The sequence below is a fragment of the Leptonychotes weddellii genome, chromosome X, assembly GCF_054177405.1.
Source record: "Leptonychotes weddellii isolate Sample4059 chromosome X, ASM5417740v2, whole genome shotgun sequence".
In the NCBI taxonomy this organism is placed as follows: Eukaryota; Metazoa; Chordata; class Mammalia; order Carnivora; family Phocidae; genus Leptonychotes; species Leptonychotes weddellii.
In genome coordinates, this window is record NC_138385.1 from 101,411,527 (window position 1) to 101,425,821 (window position 14,295).

The 14,295-nt window shown below is 42.5% G+C and overlaps 1 long non-coding RNA gene across 4 annotated transcripts in view; it reads left to right on the forward strand.

Moving 5' to 3' along the window:
* Positions 1–14,295, forward strand: part of LOC115938082 (uncharacterized) — a 430,326-nt gene that overhangs the window by 55,879 nt on the left and 360,152 nt on the right. For all 4 annotated transcript variants that reach the window (XR_014141420.1, XR_014141419.1, XR_014141421.1 and 1 more), the window contains exon 2: positions 13,583–13,723. This is a non-coding gene — a long non-coding RNA (uncharacterized LOC115938082). The remainder of the gene's footprint in view (positions 1–13,582; positions 13,724–14,295) is intronic.

The following is a 14,295-nucleotide window of genomic DNA, read 5'->3' on the forward strand; positions in this document are numbered from 1 at the left end:
AGGATTTTTTTTCACACCATCTCACATTTTTTTATTGGATTCCGTACATCCCTCCAGAAATACAAGAATAAAATCTTCCGGATTTGCTCCTAAGTCTAAACTGTGCATATAAACAGAGTCCCGTGCCCATGGCGTCAGCAGCTGTGGAACAGGGTGATTCCTAACGAGGCAGAACCAAGCTCTATCAGATGCACTTGCCTATTGCAGAGAAGGATATCAAACGCACTTGCCTATTGCAGGGAAGGATATCAAGCGCACTTGCCTGTTGCAGAGAAGGATATCAAACGCACTTGCCTATTGCAGGGAAGGATATCAAACGCACTTGCCTATTGCAGAGAAGGGTATCAAACGCACTTGCCTATTGCAGGGAAGGACAAAATTCCCCAAGGTTTTCCCCCACTTGTCGTCGGTGATACGTGTACGTGAACTCTTATAGAAATTCAATTAATTTCCCTGGATTTGGGGATATAACACATCTCAAAGTGAGCCACATACAAGTGCACGGAGATATATAACATCAAGGATCATCATTAAACATTTACCGAGTTCCCACAGGGCCTCGCACGCTGTCCTGCTGAGTTTATGTCTCCTCTCCTCAAAGGCGGAATAACCACTTATTTCACTTCCTGGAACACAGTATCATACTTTCCTCACAATCTTGGGAGTAGCACAGACTTCTCAGTGTGGGAAGCCTAGTGCCTGTGGCCCATGAAAATGTTTTAATTTCTTTTAAAACCAGCAGAAAAGGCATGACAATAATCCAGCATAGATTAATCTTTATATAAAGGATCGTAACAATATAAAAATCAATTATTTAAATTAACACAGATATGTAAATTTATACAACACATTTATATGAATAATTCATAGGCTATATGAATAAATATAAGAATTTGTATGTAAATTTATATATAATTTATATTAACATAATTTATATATTTTCAATGATTATGTTATAGAATTATAATATAGTAAGACTTACAAATATATATTTATAATAATTGTAGATATTGTATGCATTATATATGATATTTACACCTTAATATGTATATATACATAATGTGATTTATATAAACATATAATTTTTATTATATAATTATATAGAGGAGATCTAAAGTAAATGTCCTATATTTATCATTAGTTTATATCTATATATGTGTGTGTGTATATAGAAATATATTTAAGTTTTTATAACTAAATAAATATATAAAATGCCACAACAAAGTTCCAAACCGTCCACCTCTGCTGAAAGGAGCATCCGGAAGGAAAATGCTTATTGAGGGGTTCTCTCCAGAATCTAAGAGGGAAGGTAAGTTACGTGGGGACTAGGGCAGGCTCTGGTATGAGTCAGAGGTGCTGTGGGGCAGGGACATGCAGGATCCAGGAGCTGGAAGGCACTAGAAGCTGGCAGGGAGAGAATCGTGTGGCCTGGGCTTCCAGCCTGCTTATTGGCAGCTTGGGGAACGTGGTGCAGTGACTACCTGCCCCTGGGTTGGTCCACGTCCTTCAGAGGGAAGGCTGGTGGCTGTCAGACACACTGAGATCTGAGGTTCCTTCCTTGACTGTGACTGAACACAGAGGCAAACCCAGCCACTGTCTGCTGAGTCAGCACTTCCTAGGCGTGGCCCCACCCCTTTCCCTGACTTGCTCTTGGTAATGCAACATTCTGGAAACCAATTCAGCAGGTCTTTGCCCTTTCCTAAATGAGGACAGGACTGTGTTTACACCCAGTGCTGGCAAGGAAGAGCCAGCACGATTCTCTACCAGAGATGTTTGCCTTTTTGTGTGTGTGAAATTCTAATATACCTCTCTTCATACCTGGAAGAGTAAGTAGACAAAAAATCAGAAACAGAGAACATTGAAACATGTTTAACACACTTGTCTCAGTTGACATATACAAAACACTACAGCTCAAACTGCAAAATGTACAGTTATTTTCAAAGTGCACGTAGAAAACTTACCAAAATCAACCATATACTGACTCATAAAGTACCAACAAATTTAAGAGATTAAAACCTTACAGAGTATGTTACTTGCCTACAATGCAAGTGTGTTAGAAATCTGCAACAAACAGGCAACTAGAAAATTGCCAAACATTTAGAAATTAAGCCGGAGACTTCTAAACAGTCCATGAGTGAAAGAAAACGTTACAATGGAAGTGGGAAAATAATTGAATGGCAGTGCAAACGGGGCATATCAAAATTTATGTTATTGGTTAAGGACCAGGAATGGAAGACCGTGTTTGCTGTGACATGCACGTGCTATTTCAGAAGAGGCGAAGTGCCAGAAGTCAAGGATCTAAACATCTCCAGAAGTTCACACAGCAAATTCACGCAAAGGGGAAGAAAACAAAGATGAGAAATTAATAAAGTGGAAAACAAGTGTAGCACAGAAAGATCCAGAAAGCCAAAGTTCAAAAGCAGAGTTTGCTCTTTGAAAGCACTCCTAAGATTTATAGATCCCTGGGAAGACTAATCATGAAAAGAAAAGGAGACATCAGAAACCAAGTTCAGGAATGGGAAAGAGGATAGAATGATGCCTGTGCCGGGCATTAAAAAGAAGATCATCTTTTGCCAATGGACGTCAGTATTTAGATGGAAACGATGAATTTCTGAGAAAACACAGAAATAGGAAACTTGAATTGTACTATGTTTTAAAGAAATGAAATCCATAACTAAAACTTTCCCTCAAAGAAAACTCCAAGTCCAGGTAAATGTGCTGGTGAATTCTTCTAAATGTTTAAACAAGAAGAAGCCAGTCATACCTAAACTCAAGAAGTTTTCCTTTTATGCAGTGAATTATTTCACAAACACACATCCTTTCTGTAGTGGTTGAGTAGTCATCTCCCCCCCCCACCCCCCCCAGTTCACGTCCACGTGGAACCTCAGAATGTGACTTTATTTGGAAACAGGCTCTTTGCAAATGTACTTCAGGTATTAAGGTAAAGATCCAGATGAAATCACGCAGGATGAGGGTGGGGCTTACACCCAGTGAGAGTGTCCTTATAGCAGGTGGAGAAGGACGGGCAGCTACAGAGGAGAAGGCCATATGAAGTCACCACCCTTTAAAACAGTTTGACCTGTGAAAAAATGAACAGAGGCTCCTTTTGAATTTTTCCATACAAGAATCATACACCCACCTTCCACAGATTGGTCTGCAAAAGTAGACCCCACAACTGAAAGTTCTCCCCCAACATGTGTTCCTAATATAATTCCTGTGAGAAGCTCCTTTTCGGAGGAAAGCAAAGAAGCCTGACATTTTCGAGGTCGCATTTCAGCATCACCATCTCCTGCCTCCCACACAGAAGCCACCAGGCTGGTTTCTCAGCACCTTCGTGGACTGCCTCTTGGCATGGCTGTAAGACAATGTTCTGAACTACTCCTTTGGCATTAGCCTCCCAGGAAAACAGCCTGCTAATGAGCAGGCCATCCCCACCAGCATGTCCCTTGTTACAAGCCCAAGGAGAGTGGAGCATTCAGCAGAGGACTTTCCCTTCAGGGCCAAGCTGTAAAGATAACAGTGGAAAAACTCCCTATTGTATTCTCTGCAGATGGCTGGCTCGAGTGCCTTTCTGTCCTCCCGGTGCCCCTTTCTCCTTCCCTCAGTCTTTTCTTATGACGTAGCCAGCAAATCCAAAAGGGTTGATTGCAGCTGTCAAACAGAAGATACACTGTTTGCAGACCCTAGTAGAGATCTTCCAAATACTCCTTTAACCTAAGCCTTTCTCTAAAGGCCCACCAGCAATTTCTGCTTGCTCTGGAACTTGGAGGTGCATTTTGTGACACCTGGCCCCATAGTGGTTGATCTCATCTCCAGACCTGAAACCTGTAGTCCTTCCCTTCAGCACAAGAATCCCCAAGGGAGCTTGTTAAACATGCATATTCTCTGGCCCCTGTCCAAGATTCACATTCACCAGGCCTGGGATGGCATCCAGGAATCCACATGCATAACAAGCTCCCCAGGTGGTCCTGTGGCAGGTGGTCCCTCCTCTCCTGGGCCATCGAGAAACACGCTTGATTATTGGCACTTTGGACACCTTGTCCAGGAGACCTGGGATTGCCCTCTTTAGGTGGAAAGATGATAATTTATTTCCATCAGTTTTAAGAACAAAGAAAAGCAATTCATTCAGCAAAGAAAAGCTGTAGGCTGGTGGGTATCTGTTCATTTGTATTTGACTCACAGGTACATTTTGTACCAGGTAGGTAGAACCACCCAGTGTGGTCCAGTTCCAGATAATTCAGTGAAGGAACAGAAATTAAAGGTGAGGAAGTGTCCCAATATTTACTATTTCCTGAATGTTCCCCCGTTTTCTCCTTGGGCTACCCAAATCCTATTTTTTTTAAACACCCCAACTTGGAATCTACCTTTTTCGAAGTCTGCCCTGATATTTTGTGCAGTTTTCCTCAAAGTAAGTAAAGAAATAAATAGCATCCATGGGTCTCTGTCCTGTAACCAGGTACTTCTTCACATAGGCCCACATATGTGGATTGTTTCGGGGTGTGGGTTTTGGTCTTGAAAATCTGTTGAGTGCAGAAAGTGCCTTTCTTCCTTTTTTCTCCACCAGCCCTGGCCTGGAGTCAGCCGCATGGTCTGAATGTCGGAGCCTGGTTCAGTTTTCTGTTTCACTGCTGTTTTAAAAAACATGCTGCTTGTTAATGAAACTACATTGTCTTTCAGAACCTAGTTTCAAAGTCTTGCTGTTAAGGCGAACATCTGGGGGGATTCACACAGAGCAAACTATCCGGTGGCATTGAGTGAGGAGGAAATTGAAAAAAAACCCCAAAGATGCTGTATCAGTTGGTGGGTACATGGTGAGGAAACTGCTCATTTAAATTTTGGGCATCGTACATACTTCAGCTGGCTGGGTACAGAGATCCCTCAACGACTTTGAGAGTCAGAAGGGGCAGCCAGCGAATCGGCCAACCAAACAGAGCCCAAGTACAAATGAGGGCATATTGACTGGCCCATTCCCTTCTGGAGAGGGTGCACCTCACTCCTGTCCAGAGTGGACACGCATTGTGAACATTTCAGGCCTGTCAGCAAGTTTACAGCTAGAACCACCCCGGGTGCTCCAATTCCAGATCCTTCAGGGTGAGAAGGAGAAACGCATTCCAGTCATTTCAGCATTTCATTCAGCTGTGATCAACCCACCAAAGAGGAGTGAGACGGATCAAGTTGTCTGTGGGCAGTTTTCCAAGAGAGCTCCATGTCATGGCTCTCTCGCTTTGGAGGGTGGCATATTAAATGTGATTATGGAATATTTCGAGTTATTAATATGTTCGTGAAGTTTCTGATACAATAGAACATCACTCCTGCTAGTAAGTCAGGGAGAAAGGATACCACACTTTATATGACAAGAAACACAGCAAACCTCTGCATGTGGAAAAGGTCTGGAATAAAATATTTAAAAAGGTCAGTAGCAATTAGGTTTAAATGATGGAACTGTGGCTTCATTTTTGTTTTGCGTTTCCCCCAGATTTTCTTTAATAAATAAGACATATTTTAAAGGAAAATCTTTGAAAAATTTGGTGTCTTGTGGAAACTATTTTGATACTTTTATCACACTTTTCAAATATTTTAGGTTTAAATACTGATGCAGTTGATTATCCTGAATTTAAAGATAGGTGCTTACTTGCTCTAGATAATAAACATGCTATTCTCATCCCCTCAAAAAGACAGAAGGAAAGAAATGCCAGTCATGGTGGATGAGCAGTTAGGCACTTCTAGTCTCAAATATTTTTAAATTTATTTATTTATTTAAAAAGATTTTATTTATTTGACAGAGAGCCAGAGAACAGAAGCAGGGGGAGGGGTGGAGGGAGAAGCATACTCCCCTCTGATCAGGGAGCCAGACTCGGGGCCCCGATGCAGGACTCAGTCCCAGGGCCCTGGGATCCTGACCTGAGCCAAAGGCAGATGCCCAACGACTGAGCCACCCAGGTGCCCTGCAAATATATATATTTTTTAAATAATACATCCACTGCAAATGGATCAGCAGCCATTTAACATATGTATGTTAAACAAACAAAAAAGCCAGTTTATAAGCACCACTTTATCAAGAAGAGAATTCGGATTTTCTGTTCCTCTGTCGGTAGCCTTCGCTTCCTCCAGTGAGTCGTGCTCTAGCTGTGGGCCAGGTGTGGTCTGAGGGGGCGGCCCCTGGATCTCATTAGCAGTGTAGACACTCAGACCCCATCCAGACCTGCAGATTCGGAAGCTGCATCTTCGGGATACCCTGAGGGGATTGGTATGTCCCTGAAAATGTAGAAACTGCTCTCATGAGCTGTTAACATAGTAGAACATCTGTGAGTGAAATCTTTGTTTACATTGAGGAAGTGATTGTTCGTCATGTGTCCAGAATGCCTTTGGTTATTGTGTGTCATCTACACTAGTCCCCCCCACCTCCCGTCCTTTATTTTTAGTTGTCTGTTTTTTCATGACGTTGACCTTGATGATAGGGAAGGTCAGTTTTCTTATATGAGGGGTACTTAACCAGGTAAAAGGTGTGAGGGACAGAGACAGATGTGCCCCCTCCTCCTAGCCACAGGGGACATTTGGCAATGTCTGGAGACATTTTTGGTTGTCATACTGGGGGGGGAGTGCCATTGGTATCTAGTGGGTAGAGGTTGGGGATGCTGCTCAACGTCCTACAGTGCACAGGACAACCCTCCTTGTTCTGCAAATGTTTTCTGTAAGTACCCCCTTACAGTCTTGTTTGTACTACTTCTCTGCACTGTCTCCAGTCAGACAGTAATTGTTGACTACACTACTGTCCAAATGATCCGATTCATTTGTTCACACATTAAGCCCTTGAAGCCTGCTGTTTTGCTTTTATTTACGCCTCTTATCTTTATAGCACAGAGGAGAAGTGCCCTTCCCATCCCACCATATCAGAGGTCCGTGATGTCCTCACCGCATCATCATTAGTGATGTTGCCCTTGTTCACTTGTTAAGGACAGTACTTGTCAGCCTTCTGCACTGTGAAGTTATAGTGTCTTCCCCTCCCAGACTCTGTTCTTTGGATTTGAGTCACTATGCCCAGTGTGACCATTAATTTTAAATGCCTTTTTTGGTCCTGAGGTTAGCCCGAGTTAACACCTATAAATTACAATCTGGGTCCACAGTCCTTGAAGCTCATAGCCACCACTTAAAAAAAACAACAACAAGGATTTATTTATTTATTTATTAAAGATTTTATTTATTTATTTGAGAGAGAGCAAGAGAGAGAGCAGGAACTGTGCAGACGGGGAGGGAGAAGGGAAGCAGGCTCACAGCTGAGCAGGGAGCCTGACACAGGGCTCGATGCCAGGACACTGGGATCATGACCTGAGCGAAGGCAGATGTTTAACTGACTGGGCCACCCAGGCGCCCCCAAAGATTTATTTACTTATTTTAGAGGGAGAGTGTGCGAGTGGGGGGGGCGGCGAGAGGCAGAGGGAGAGAATCTTAAATGGACTCTGCACTGAGCGCAGGGCCTGATGTGGCACTTGATCCCAGGACCCTGAGATCATGACCTGAGCCAAAATCAAGAGTTGTACGCTCAACCGACTGAGCCACCCAGGTGCCCCTCATAGCCACCGCTTTGGGAAACAGAGTTCATAAAAGAAAAGTGGCATTTAAGATAGTAAAGGAGTTTTCTTTAATAAGTATAGATATTGTTGAGATTTGCTTTGAGTTGGAGTTAAATTCTTTTTTCTTTTTAGAGAAGGAGAGAGGGGAGGCAGGGGAGGGGGAGAAGGAGAGGGAGAGAGAGAATCTTAAGCAGGCTCCAGCCCAATGTGGAGCCCAACGTGGGGCTCGATCTCACAACCCGAGACCAGAATCTGAGCTGCAGTCCAGAGTTGGATGCTTAACCAACTGGGCCACCCAGGCGCCCCTAGAGTTAAATTCTTCTCTGTGTTTGTTAAGTTATGACAAAGTAGAGGAACATGTGGATGAGTGTTTGTTGTCTGCCTGTGTGTACATTTGGGGCAATCCTCTGCATCATTTAATCCGCACTATAAGGTATTGGTCCCATTTTGCACGTTAGAAAAACTGAGGCTTGCGGAAATTAAGCAATTTGTGTCACACCTGTGAACAATTGAAGTGGGCTTTATAAACAGGCCGCTCAGCTCCAAAAGCCCTGATTGCTTCTGTTCTGCAACCTTCGTGGAGAAAAGGAAGGTAAATAGAATAGGATGTTTTAAAAATCATCTTTCATTCTCCTCAAATGCGTTTAACATCTTAGGTTATAATTGGCATTCCAGGCAAACCAGCTTTCACATGACTCCTCCATTCTTGCCCTTCAGCCTTTCCACATGCTAGCTCCCCTGTGTTTGGAATGTGCTTTAACTTTTTTTTTTTTTTTTGCCAGAAGAGATTCTTTCCTATAAAACACTGCTCAAGATCCCTCCTTCATCTAATCTTCTTAGATAAGTTCACCTGACCCCAAACCCAGTCCAATCCCTCCCACAATGACCAAAGCTTAACTGGGTCTTAGGGTTAGGCACTCATCGTACACACAAACACGTGCCCACATCTGTGAGTTGTGTGTGTAGGTGTGTGCACCCAGTGGGTACTTCTAGAGGGTTACTTTGTGCAGACCACTCAGTTAAGCTTTGGGAGAGTGTGGAGTAGAAGAGGCTCAGTCTCCACCCTTAGGGGATTCATAATATCCAGAAGGCAAAAGGGAAAACATGCAAATAATAGATGACAAATACTAAAACAGACGTAAAAGCAGAGTGCAGAGGAAGGGAGGATCAAGGTTGGCTTCTTGGGAGAAGTGGGGTCGGAGCCTATCTGTGAAGGCTGAGAAGGATTTGCCAATTTGGAAGGTCTAAAGGTAACATAGAAGGCCAACGTAGAAATAACACGGTGGCAGGCGCAGGTGCAAACTATGGCAAGAATTGGAGGACCAGTAATGGTCAAAGGGCCTTGGAGACCAAGGGTTGTGTGTGTATGTTGGGGGAGGATTGCACAAGAAAAATGGTGGTGAACGGTTGGGTCACATGGAAGAAGGCTGAGAATTCCATGCAGTATGCAGTTTGATTCTAAGGCAGCGGGAGTCCGTTGCTGATTCTTGAGGACTGGGAACCCCATTTTTGAAGATCTTGGCAGTGATGTGATGGATATAGTGGATGGGGAAGAGTTGGATGTATATTTTCATGGTGCATGTTATGTCATTTATTTACACTTTTCTTCCATTTATGATGAAGCTCCTGAGGGCTGGCATGGCAATTCCCATGTCCTTTGCTGGCAGCACCCGTCTTCTGCCACCTGGAGGGCATCTCCCACTGCCCTGCAGAGAACGTTTACTCTGTACCTGTTTACATCTGACAGTTGTCCGAAACTGAGGCTGCAAAGCTTTGTAACTTGTGCAGCCAATTTAAGAGGGTTCCATGAAAGAAGTGAACCATGCAAAGTGTTACAGAGCAAGGTTGCCAGGTAACTTTCTTGGCTTGTGTGCTGAGACCTGTGTCATGATTTTGACCCCCAGTAGTCCCCAAATGATTGTCTTCATTAGTCCTAGCAAAGGGCTAACATTGCTGATCTCTGGGGTAGGATGCCTTCCTACGTACCACACATTGCTCCATTTAGGAACACCTGGAATGGCTGTCGAAACTCCACTTTTTCTGTCTGTGAAAAGGCTTTGTCTCAGTCTGACCTTCCAGCACCTACAAGAGAGAGCAAAACAAAACAAAAACGAAACAAAAAAAAACCCTCCCCCTCTACAGCCCTGGCTAATTACATCTCTGCACCAGGAAAATCGATGATATTTTAAGAAGTAAAACTGCACTCAGAAGCAGAGCAAGTGTACTGTTCGCTTTTGTAGAAGTTGCCACAGCAACATGAGTTGGAGTGCTTCCCCCACGTCCTAGGCTCCCCTAAAATCTGCTTTAACAAATTGTCCTAGAAAAATACTGAGCTGGGAAATGGTGTCTTTTGCTAAGAATGTCATTATCTTTGATCAATGTGAGTGGAGCCCCAGAATGAGATGCAGAGCATCACTTATAACAAATAATATTGCAGAATGAATAAAAATGATCAAAGTGGAGTTCTCAACCAGCCAAACAGGATTCTGAAGCCAAAAATAAACCTCCCCCTTGCTTATGGGGGAAGAAATGAAACCAAGGCCTGGCTGGCCCTGGGAGTGCATTTCCTAGGGACCATGGTACCCAAGCCAAGAATTGTTGAGTGCCATGCCTGTTTCTTACTGACTTTGATGCTGATGTGGAAAAACAAGGTAGGAAAACCGATCATTTGTTGCTATGTCCTTGTACCAGAGTCTTTGCAGAGCTTCTGCATCTCATCAAACAAGACTATCTCCAGAAAAGGCAAAGAAGGTCAGACAACATGGTTGGCTGAACATAAGGCCAGATACCCAAGGAGCAGTCAGTGAATCACCCTCTTACACTGGGCCACAGTGATGAATGGAAAGTGTCAGAATTCGAATTCTGGTGTTGGAAGACACTTGAGAAAATTGTAGTTCCATCTCTCTGTTCCAAGAGAGAGGCACTCAACATTGGCACAGTGTTTAGTGAGTTGAGTTGAATTTGGATGCTATCTGACCTCATTGGTCCCATGCAGACAGAGATGTAGTCTATGCAGTGAAGAATTTTTGGGATCCTTGAATCTCAGAACTGGAGAGAACCTTAAAATTTATCTTGCCTGAGACCTTTGTTCTCTTGATGAGTAAAAAGAACCCAAGAGAAGTTGAGCATCTGACCAGATCACCCAGTGTTTTGCCCACGATGGAAACCTCCTGACTGCTAGGTTTTGCATTATACCATGCTGAGGAAGGAGATGTTCAGGCCTTCTGCAAACGATGTTTCTGGGTTTGTTGCCTCCAATCTCAGGAAATTCTTGTTCTGAAATTCTTCATGTGGTGACCCACATTCACTCGTTTTTGTGTCTGCATTGGAGACAAGTAGCACAAAGTATCATAAACTGTCCTTTATAACCTTTTTCTTGACTCCCAAGTGACAGTGACAGGACCAGTGTTTGACTTCTTACAAACTCACCCCCTTTACAAGGAGTCGTAGTAAAGCTCCCAGTGTTGCCCATGGCTGTGAAACTCATTCCTGGCTCCATTCACATCACTCCAAGTCGTTTTTCGGTCTTTCTGGTTTAGATGTATGGATGCCTTTACAGGTGAGAATGTGACTCTTGGAGGATGATGAAGAGATGGTTCACTTTCCTTTAATGCCCTTGACTTGGTGGACCCGAGCTAATTTGCATGCCTGATTTAGCTTTTACTGCCATCTGCTGGAACCCCCTGATATGCACCTCCAACACACCTCTGCCCTTATTTAGAGTTGACCTTCAATGAGCTGTTGTCCCCCTCTTACCTGGAGGTCAGAAGGTAAGAAGAGATGTGGCCGCATACATCGAGTTGGGTCCCAGCATCCTCATCAAGCTTCCACTTCTCCTCTAGTTGTCAGGGCATCCCACCGGCAGGGCATCCCACATCTCAGTGTCTTTTAAAAATGCTCCTCATGTCTTAGACCCTTTCTGACTCATGAGTTCACTTTGGAGTGGTGATTTTTGTCCTTTGGGCTTTTGATTTTAGACACTAATATGAGAGATGTACAAAGCAGTATCAGGGTTTGCCACACCATGGCCAAAGGGAAGACAGTTGGGAAGGGACACCATACTTGTGGTGAAGAGTGTTGCCTTGTGATTTTCCATGGGTATGATGGGAAGAAGGGATTAGTTCTGATGTGCAAATAGAGTCATGATGGTGGCCATGTTTTGCAGCCACTTTTTCTGACCAGAACCGTAATTTGATAAGTTTAACACTCATGATGGTTTTTGTAGAAAAGGGGCACATGTAAAATTAACTTTTGATTTTTATTTTGGGTAAATTAAGAATGTTTGGATTTTTTAAATTATAAAACAGTTAACTGTTCAATGAAGAACATTAAAAAAAAATAAAGACAAAAGGAGGAAAAGGAAAAGCCAAATCTCATCACCTTGAGATAATGACTGATAACATCATGCTCGTAACTTTTGAACATGATATATGCATATATTTTATATAACTATAAATACTAATTTGCTCATTCATCACTATGTCCTCAGCATTTTCCTGTGTAATCATATATTCTTCAAAAATATGATAATTAATGGTGATGTACGATTTCACTTTAAGGATGTACCATGTTTTAATTAATTACCGTTCTGTTACTTGCCATTTAGGTGATTTTTAATTTTCGTAGATGCATCTTAAAAGAACTTTAAAAGAACGCTTAATTTGCTAAATGACTATTTAAGCAAAACTTGGGGATTGTTGTTTTAACTTCTGACACAATTCCAATTTCATGAATCACTGATAGGGACTGACAGTTTGACACATATGATTAATGTGGGTGTCTGGGGTTGGTGATGTAGTTCTAATTCCCGGTTGGAATTAGAATATCAGGTTGGAGACATGGCTTGAGTAGGCTTACGGTGTCCATGAATACCAGTTTATTTGTACATGCACAGGCAAGGGGGCAAAGGGGGCTGCGATTCTTCGGGCTTGAATCCTTCCAGCAAACCCATGTGTGTGTAGGCTCTTTCTGGACTTGAAAGACCCTGATCATCTAAGTCTGTGTATCTCACTGGGGGGGGTTGGGTCAGATGACTTTGCCTCCTTGCTTAGCCCTCTACCCACAGAGGACATTCGGCTATGTCTGGGGATTTTTGGATGTCACAACTGGGGTGGGGGTTTGCCACTGGCATCTAGTGGGTAGACACCAGGGATGTTGCTGAAAGACAGCACCCCCGCAGCAAAGAATATCTGCCCCAAATGTTAGTAGTAGAAATCGACTTCTTGGTTGAATGCAGGTGTTTCCAGGGAATGCTGTCTCCATTCACGGGTCTAAATCTTGATATTCTTCTCTTTACACCATGTCCTTTCTTACAGCATCAGGAAAGTAATGCTTGTTCTGTCGATGTTGTAATTGTCATGTTATAACAGAAGTAGCCCTTAACTTTCATAGATTTGATATTCCTAAACATCATGTATTTTTGCTAATTGTACTGTGACATTCTGAAACTGTCTTTTACATACTGCGTTTTGTGTACACCAGCTGAGGAATGGATACTTCTGGTTGTAACACAGAGGTGCCCCTTGCTGCTGCAAGTTCCTTTTCAGCACATTGGCTGTCTTGGTGTGGAAGTGTATTTCAGTGCATTTGCTTTCCTATTTTATTGCATTCTTCTGTTTTTCTCTGTAAATGGAAATGGAAAAGAAAAAAAGGAAGTTGTAGTTCTGTGGGTAAGAGGCATAGGTTTCATGAACATGATACATAAACATCAACATTGCATCGAAAATGAGAGTAATTAGGCAAGTCAGGAGGAGTACATCTTTAACCCCAGTCAGATGCTTATCAGCTCTAGACTGGTGGAATATATGATCAGTTATGAAAGAAAATCAATTTAATGAACACATACAACATACTGAAAATACGTTGCTGAAGATTGTTAAAAGGGTAAAGTTTAACGGTACTTTATAAATTCACCTCTGAAGAATAGCGGCTGTCTTGTATATGCTCTGTAGGACTGTTCACTTGTTCACTTGTTCACTTTTGGCATATTGACTTTTGGTATACATTTTCAGGACTGTGTTGTATGAAAATAGAGGCCAGCTCCTTGTGGAAAGTCTTTACCTCTGTCCTTGGCTGAAGACCCATCTACGGTATGTGAAGCCAGGAAGAAAGGAAGATTAAGAAATACAGTATTTCTGCTTTGATTCCCAAAGGTATTTGCTTTTTTTTTTTTTTTTTTAAGGTGTCTGCCTCTATTTCAAATATTAATGCCCATTAAATGGAACTATCCTCTGCATCTTACCAGTGGAAATGAATTTCAGGAGGTTCATTTCACAGCACACGAAGTACTTCCGTCTTGCAGTTATTTGAAGTCTAGACATGATTTAAACAAATGTTTAACCTTGAGAATAAAATTACAAAGAGATCCCAAATGCAAGGGTGTAGCTTCCCTGTCATGGGTATAATAAGTACACATTTGATTATTTTTTTTCCCTACTCCATTTTCCTCACTTTTCATGTTTTTTTTTTTTTTTTTTTTCCGGAATTAAAAAAAGTAGTGTTTCTTTAAAGAGTTTCATTGAAGAGTTGCCTTAAATCCTTTTGGGAATAAGGGCGAGAGTGGGGTGGGGAAGGAGCAGCTGGTTGTAGACTCTTGTAGTCAAGGCTGTGGATTATGGAATCAGATCAAACTGAGTATTCATTTGGATTCTACAATTTACCAGCAGTCCACGTGGCCTAGGGCAGACCGTTTAATTTCTTTGTGCATTAATTTTCTTGACTGAAA